Consider the following 8,202-nt stretch of genomic DNA (forward strand, 5'->3'; position numbering starts at 1 on the left):
ATGATGATGATGATGATGTACAATCACCTCATTATTTTCATATTGCATACAAGTTACACAATAGCCTATTATGAATGCATATTTTGAATGACAAATTGTATTTGAAATCAGAAGACATGGAAATTAGTGGCAAAAAAATATTTTAGCATAGAGCTGTTGTCCAATTTATGTTCAGAAGGGATTTGGATTTGAGATTTTTTGCACCACAGACAGGTTTCATGGAAAGAAATATTTCGATGACGGACAGGGCAGGCATAGATTATTATTATTTTTTTTTTTTTAAACCATTAACGACGGGAGCACATAACCGCGTTTCTACCACTAGAGCCGGGAGAGCGTATACGTCATTTTCTTTATCCAATTCTCGGTCTCTTAACCAATAAAATGCATCAGAATATACATGTGACAGTGTCGTAAGCCCGCAGAGGATGTTCCGGAATTCTTGCGAGTCATAATGGCGGACACCGCGGTCGCGGGATCTCTTAAATGAGTAACGGCAGTGATAGATCCGTGTTTTTCAAACTCTGTGCTGCGATATTGTCAGGTGTGCTGTGGGAAATTATCTCATTTGTGCGGTCTAGCGCCTGGCAGCGTAATCATGTCGTTACTACATTGTAGTACTCTTCCATATCAGCAGGTGGCAGCAGCAGCAGGTAGCTAATTGTCTTTGTTTATAGACAAGTGAATGTTTCACACTATCAATATGAAACATTGTAAAATACTTTTTTCTTGGTGTTTATTTAATTCCTATTCAAGACATCATAGTATAACGTCATTCTTCAATGTTAAAAAAATGCTTAAATAAACAATATAACACTTATATTGTTAAAATAAGCTTTTTTTTTCACAATTTCAGCTGGTGGTGTGCCGCGATATTTTTTCAATGAAATAAATGTGCCTTGACTCAAAAAAGTTTGAAAAACACTGATATAGATGACGCGATTGTGACTTTGAGCCAGTAGTTGTATGTTTGTAGACAATGATAATATCGAGGTCTTTGTAACATAAAAGAGGATGGTAATTACCACTTGATTTTTTACATTAAAAAAAGTGCTTCTCATGCACTGACACTTTATTTTTACGTCTTCGATTGAAGCAGTAAAGATTTATAAACTCGGGCCTGTGTGTGCCATATGTCTAAGGTCTCAAATGATTTTGGAATTATGTTTCTGTCTGCTACATGGGCTGAGATATTAATTATTTTGTAGGTGTTCAATTTCTGGGAAAACTTCAGGTTTTCAAGGGTAATTCCAAAGACGACCGAATGTTTTGGGGAGCTGTTGGGCCAGGCGCTTTAGGCCTTAATGGGTTAATTATAAATACTGCTACGCTAATTGCAGTTGTAATTAATGGGTGCCCTGCGTGTGTTTCACCTCGACAAACCGACCGGTCCCATGTCAACTCGCTTGTCTGCTGACATCGTTAGACTATAATACTCTATGGAGCAGCGAAATGTCGGGCGGACAAGACAACATTGTTTGCATATTTCTGCACAGGTCTGAGAGTATGTAAATAAGATGGCAGTGAATAAGTACAGTGTTCAGTCACGTTAGCTTTGACTATCGTGATCATGAGAATCACGTCAATTCAAACATATTATTTTCAAGAATATGTTCTTTGCAGGCCCAATAGTTGAAACACGGCATTGTGATTAATATTGCTTTTGTGGAATATGAGTTAAGCAGCAAAATCCACCCGTTTTTAGCCATGTAAGGGGGCGGCCATTTTTTCGTTTTTGTTGAATGAAAATGACTTCACAGATACTCAGGGCTCGGATAACGACCAATCATGGCTCAACTTCAGAAAACAGGTGAGCTGTGATTGGTCGTTACCTGAGTCCTGAGCAACTGTGATGTCATTTTCAGTCGACAGAAGTGACAAAATGGCTGCCACCAGAGATGGCTAAAAACATGTGGTTTAACTCTTATTCCATAAATGCATTATTTGCAATATTCATCAAATATTTGTTTCAACTAGTGGCCCTGCATAGAGCATATTCTTTAAAAAAAAAATTCAGTATGTTTGGGTTGACTTCCCCTCAAAAGAGTCATAACATCTGTATCTAGTGCCTGGTGGTGAGGAACAAGGACAGCGGCGTGAAATGATCCTCCCTCTTCATCACCAAAATGTTATGTCTAATAATGTACAGACAACAAGTGTGTACGAACAAGAACTTTATTCACCCTAGAAGTTTGCTACAACACGCCAACATGGCGACGTTGGAAGCTTCACTCCCCAAAGTGATACAAGTATGTCTCAGTAAATCAGAACCTGGAGTTCAGGTTCAGTTCAGTAAAGAATTTCTCCATATGGTTCTATGGTTAAGTTACTTAAAAGCTTTCCTGTAACGCGCTGCATGTTGTTAGCTGGTAGATGCTGTGAAATTGACTTACATTCACACTAGTGGATGGGGATGGGGCGTTAGCAGACAATGTCGAGTCGTGGCAAGTCGGGATGAGCTGCTTTTGAGGAAAATGGCAGTGTCATTCGTCACCTTCCACATGTCAAGTGTGGGGAAGTGGAGTTGCCGAAGTATTAGGAAGCGCGGCAACACTCTCTTTATTCTTGGCTTATTTGATGAAAGACACTCAAGCCGATCTCCAATAGGCTGACAATCGCTATCATCAGCTACGAATGTGGTCATCTGCACCGGCACACACACAACACATCTATCAGCACCAGAAATGAGATGTGTGTGTTTGCGTGTGTGTGTGGCCTTCGGGGTTTAAAATAGACGTGAAACCGATACCCAGTACCAGCAGAGGCTCAGATTTCTGCCCAGACAAATTGACGACAAGACTTACAAGAATATACTGCTGGGGATATGGAAATGCACCAATGGCAAAAAGCCGCATGTAACTGATTCGCCCCCTAAAAAGTTTGTAATTGCCTGCAGATGCCACGAGATGGTATCAAACCATATTTTCTTAAGTAGAAATACCAACGATTGACTAAATGTAGCTCCTCCGCGCACTTTAACATAGTCCCTTAGCCTCAAGATGGTCCAAAATCATATTTTTCAAATTTTTAACATAATAGCACAATCATCCAAGATTTTTAAAACATATTTTGGAACCCCACCCTCAAAATAAAACAAAAAAACACAACAAAGTCAAGAAATAAGGAGAGTTCAGTTGTCTCAATTCAACATTTGCTGATTACCTTGACCTTGATGATGGTTTTTTTCGTTATGTATACTTAGACTATTTTGTATTAAGTTAAAAACAACTTTGGCAATTATGCTATTAGGCCAACAATTTTGGCTTGAGCATAAGAACAGCAAATGGGTGAGTTTTCCAGCAAATCGCGGAGGATAGGTCATCCACAAATTTGTAATATCAGAACCGCAATATGCAGGGTTCACTGTAACTCAGATTCATCTGAATTTTGTAAATTTGACATCCCTACAATCCCTTTTTACCTTTTGCACCCAACCTCACAATTTTTTTTCAAAACACATCCTGTTGAAAACGTCTGTATTCAAGGTTTCGAATATGTAGAGCTGGACATTTTACAAAAAAATTGCGGTCCGTTTATCGCCTTCTGCCTGCCGCAGGGGTACCCTTCCGTTGTCCGTTTATCTGCCAATTGTCTGGCCAGAAAAAATAGTACCCGCCTATGGGCCGGTCCGCCTATGATTTGAAATGGGCTTCCGTTATAGCGTTTCCGACTACAAACTACTACCAACTACCGCTAAATTTGGATCCGTCTAACTATCTAAACAACAATCATCCAAAAAATTTCCACCATATCGTTTATCGCCAGCAAAATGACCGTCCGTCATAGGCGGATAGACGGACTGGTCCGTCAGTTAGGCGGAATGCCCAGCTCTGCGAATATGACCCCGCCCGTCCCCACTCCACTTCGCTCCAGTGGTGGAGCCAGAACGTGGCTAATGGTTGGGCCTGGAAAAATCAGGGTGGGCCTGACTATTTCTCTCACTGAGCACAATCCTCCTCTCCCGACATCGTATATTCAAATAAAATGACAAACCGAATAATATGAAGTTCTTCCTTAGACAACCACAATTATGCCATGCTTAATATTCAATAAAAATAAAAAACACAACAAAACGCACATTAAAAAATAATTTAATAATAATTTAATAATTTCAAAATTGTTTTCATTAATCTCACTGGGTGGGCAGTCTGTCAATCTGGGTGGGCTTGGGTGTGCACCGGGTGGCCTCCGCCCCTGCTTCACTCAGTAGTGCCGCTTGGAAAATTTGAAAAAAATTGCTCCCGACACCAGTTTCACGAATTATCGTGAAAATGGGTAGACATGTTCATCATACCAGGATGCATCAAAAAGTCTCAAGGACCAATTGCCAGTATGGAATATGCCCAAATTAGCTCCCAATTTGATTCGGGTATCGTAGACAGGGTCAGATTTTCACCTGGACAAAGCGCAGACAAGACTTACAATTCATTTTTTTAATTTACTGCATTAGAATGTAACTCAGAATCATGTCATTTTTAAAAAAAAGTTGACATCCCTCCAATGGACATCTCATTACCCACTGACTTGGCTTCTGCACTGAAGGCCTTGTCTGGTGTCTTACTGCCACTAGATGGCACTGTGTCACTTATGTGCTTTGTGTCAAACTTTCATCAGAGAGACAGATTAATACCTCAGGATGTCTAAAGTGCTGCAGGCATGTGGAACCCCAACTCCACCCCCTTGAATTTATACAGGCTGGATTACGACACACTTTTTTTTTTTCGCCCTATTGTGTTGACGTAGTTTCTGCGACCGTGAAGTATTGATTGCATTATGAAATGTACTCGCATCATATCACATGGTGTCCTGGCATATGTTGATTCATGGACATAAAGATCTCCATTTCTTAATTGCAGGCACACTACAGTGCATTGTATAATGGCACAAAATTGGATTGCATCGCCAAAAGGGGGAGAGTGTTCTCTTTTCTGAGCCTTCATAAATGAGAAAGCAGCACAACTGCCTCATTGCAACTGTGGTACTTTTAATACTCATTTTTCATGTGGGTAATTAACATAATGTGTCAGTGAATCTATGAATTACAGTTGCTAAATTCAGTCTGCTAAAGGAAAGGTTTTATAATCTATAATGGCAAGGCATTTCATAAGGTAACTCAATGCGCTACATCGAGTTAAAAACAACAATTAAAGGCAGCTTTTTAAGGCAAAATGCAACATTTTAAGGCAGAAGAATCTAAGGCTAGGTTCACACTGCAAGTCTTAATGCTCATACAGATTTTTGGGGTGGAATTCAATTTTTTGGTGCAAGTGTTCACATTACATATTAAATGCGACCTCTATCTGTCCAGTGTGAACATATGCATCTCCAGTGACCCGCATGCGCAGAAGAAGAGACAATTAAGTCACTTGCAATATAGTGTTTACGGAAGTAAATGTGGTCCAGCGTGTAGTGGCCACGGACTTATCTTTTTATTCTCTCATATCTACAGGGGAGTGATTCGGAAGTAGAAAAACAGTATTTTGGGAAAATGGGGCAAGGCTTTTCGATCTCATTTCGTGGAGACGTCACTAAAGGTGACGTCACGTCATTGCCGTCTACGTGGCTACTACTATCACCATGAATGTCCACTTTATGCTTTATGCTTTACTCAAAACAACGTTGCAGATTCACGTAGTGATGGGCTAAATGAAGCGGGGCTTCGGAGCGTCTCGAGCAAAAGTGGGTGTGCCAAATGAAGCCCCCATTCGGAACGCGGAATGCCTCATAACACTGGAGACCTTGCGTCGCTTTGCAGGTGTTGTCGGCGTTTGTTGTGACCTTAAAGTTACTTGGCGAGTTAGGGAGTCGCACTGTGCGTTACAAAAAGAATACATGGGGAGTGTAATTGCAGTTTATAGTCATTTTTTCCTTTTTGGATGCTTTTTTCAGCAATTCAGCTCAGGTGCTTGATTGGTACAGTGGATAGGGGGATGCGCTTCTTATCAAAAGATCACCGGATTGATCCCCTTTGATCTGGAGTTTTTAATTCAAATGTATTTAGGGTTATTCATAATCATTGTATGAATTATGTTATGTTTATTACTTCATGTTTGCACGACACACCTACTGCTAAAACTGCAATTTTGCTACTTATGGTCGTTTAGTAACTGCTAAGCCTATAATCTTATTTCATTCTGTGTGCACTGATATCTTATTGCTTGATAACGCCAAAGAGCAAAGGAAGCAAGGTTGCTTAACACCTTGTGCAAACCACTTGGCTGGAAAGCCGCAATGATTCATGAAGGTTCATTTCGCCATATTGTGACATTCTGTCATAATATTTAAAAGCATTTCAAGATTTCATCTGCTATATTTGCCACTCTACAGCAGGGTTGTAGTACATTTTATTGACCATTTGAGCAAATGAAGCACCTTGAAGCTTGGAACCATGTGCAAACCAATTGGCTAGAAAGCTTCATTGCTTGATGAAGCTTCATTTGGCCATCACTAGATTCACTGACAATCAAGCAGTTTGTGTTACCGTCTGCGCAGAGCGTATCGATGACGTCAAGGACGGATAAATGCGACCCGGCCCTTCAGATTGCAGTCACTTTGCAAAAATCAGATACGTATCCGATCTAGGACCACGTATGAAAGAAAACCGGGTTGGATTTGAAAAATTCGGAATTGAGCTGTTCAGACTGTCATTAAAAAAAACAGGTACAGGGTGCAGACGTGCAAAAAATCCATTCTGGGTTGCATTCCCGGTGTGAACCTAGCCTGAGACACTTGAAGAGCAGAAGACTTTATACATTTAAAAGCAAAGTAGTGAAATAAAAAGTAGTTTACTAAAGTCGGCCCGAAAGTTAGAAAAATCCGCACCTAAAGGCAGTTACATGTCCTCACGTAACTGGATGGACGTATTTATCATAACAGAGTGTACGTAAATGTCTAAAGGCCCCTTGCCTGAAATTGAATGGAAAGTCAGCTATTTTGTTTTGAAGCAGCCCTTTTGGGCAAATTGCGGGGCTCGTACTTCGCCCAAATAAGACAAACCTGTAAAATGGTATCTTAGAAGGGTAACGCTAAATTACAACACTTTTTTGCCCATGCCATCATAATGTGGGCGGAGCATTGCATCAAAGGTTGAATTAAATCACATTTCCAACATGATCTTCTGTTTCGCCAATCCCACTTTTCCACCCTCCCTCAGGATGGCAATCCCGTCACCTCCATATTGTGCCCCCACGCGCCGGCTTACAGCAAAGCTGGTCCAAAAACCCGGCAAACAAACAAGCTGCATCCGGGCCATAATTCATCAGGCGATGCCATGCCGTTATTAATCTCTCTCTCTCAACCATCATAACTCTTCCTTATAGTAGCCATTTGAGTAGTGCAGTGTTGCCAGGGACAGGAGCGATAACTCTGCTGTAATAATGGACCACAGTGCAGCCGTCCTGATGGATGAGCTTCCCTGGCCGGGATGTATTTGTGTTAAAAACACTTCTTTAATGAAAATCTTGTTCTGTTCTATGTCCTGGGTGAAAAAAAAACAAGGGAATGAAATCCCTTTTCGCTTCCTTTTTAAACAACCCCTAGGGATCACTATGCAAAACAATTTGTCCAAGAGGCTCTGGGGAAAAGACTCAAATTTGTTTTAACCGCCCAGTGGGAGGCAAAACTCAGCCCAAGAGTGCCAGAGGTTAGCGTTACGATTGCAAGACGTTTTTCTTTCAACAGGATAAATACTTTAAAGTCGTGTTCGTTCCGGGAGGCTGCACTTTCCCCACGCTCGGGTTAACGTTTTAGCATGTTAACATTAGCTGGAGGCTGAGAGGAGATGTGGCATTCCTGCTGTGCCGGATAGATTCATTTAACTAATATGGCATTAGTAAAGTTCTTGCAATCGAGCCCATTTAGAAGTGTGTATCATTCGGAGCAATTTTCAATTCATCCAATAGGGTCAAAACATAAATTGTTTAATCACAGTTATTCATGTCTAACGTTTTTGCTGCTATCATCTGTCTTGCTCCCTATATGTTCTATACACTTAAAATAGTACAACCTTCATTGTTTTAGGGCTATCCAGAACAAAACGTGATTGTAATCTATGTTATTTGTCAACATTTGTTCCTTACAAGACATGTTTTGCTTTAGAAATCTCAAGACACTACCGAACAAAATGTACAGAAAAAGTAAAAATCCACAAGCAATTGACTCCCCCAAAAGGGTTTTTCATTGCCCATAGGGGCCACAAGATGG

The sequence above is a fragment of the Filicampus tigris genome, chromosome 9 (assembly GCF_054856515.1).
Source record: "Filicampus tigris isolate MCC_2025a chromosome 9, RoL_Ftig_1.0, whole genome shotgun sequence".
NCBI classification, from domain to species: domain Eukaryota; kingdom Metazoa; phylum Chordata; class Actinopteri; order Syngnathiformes; family Syngnathidae; genus Filicampus; species Filicampus tigris.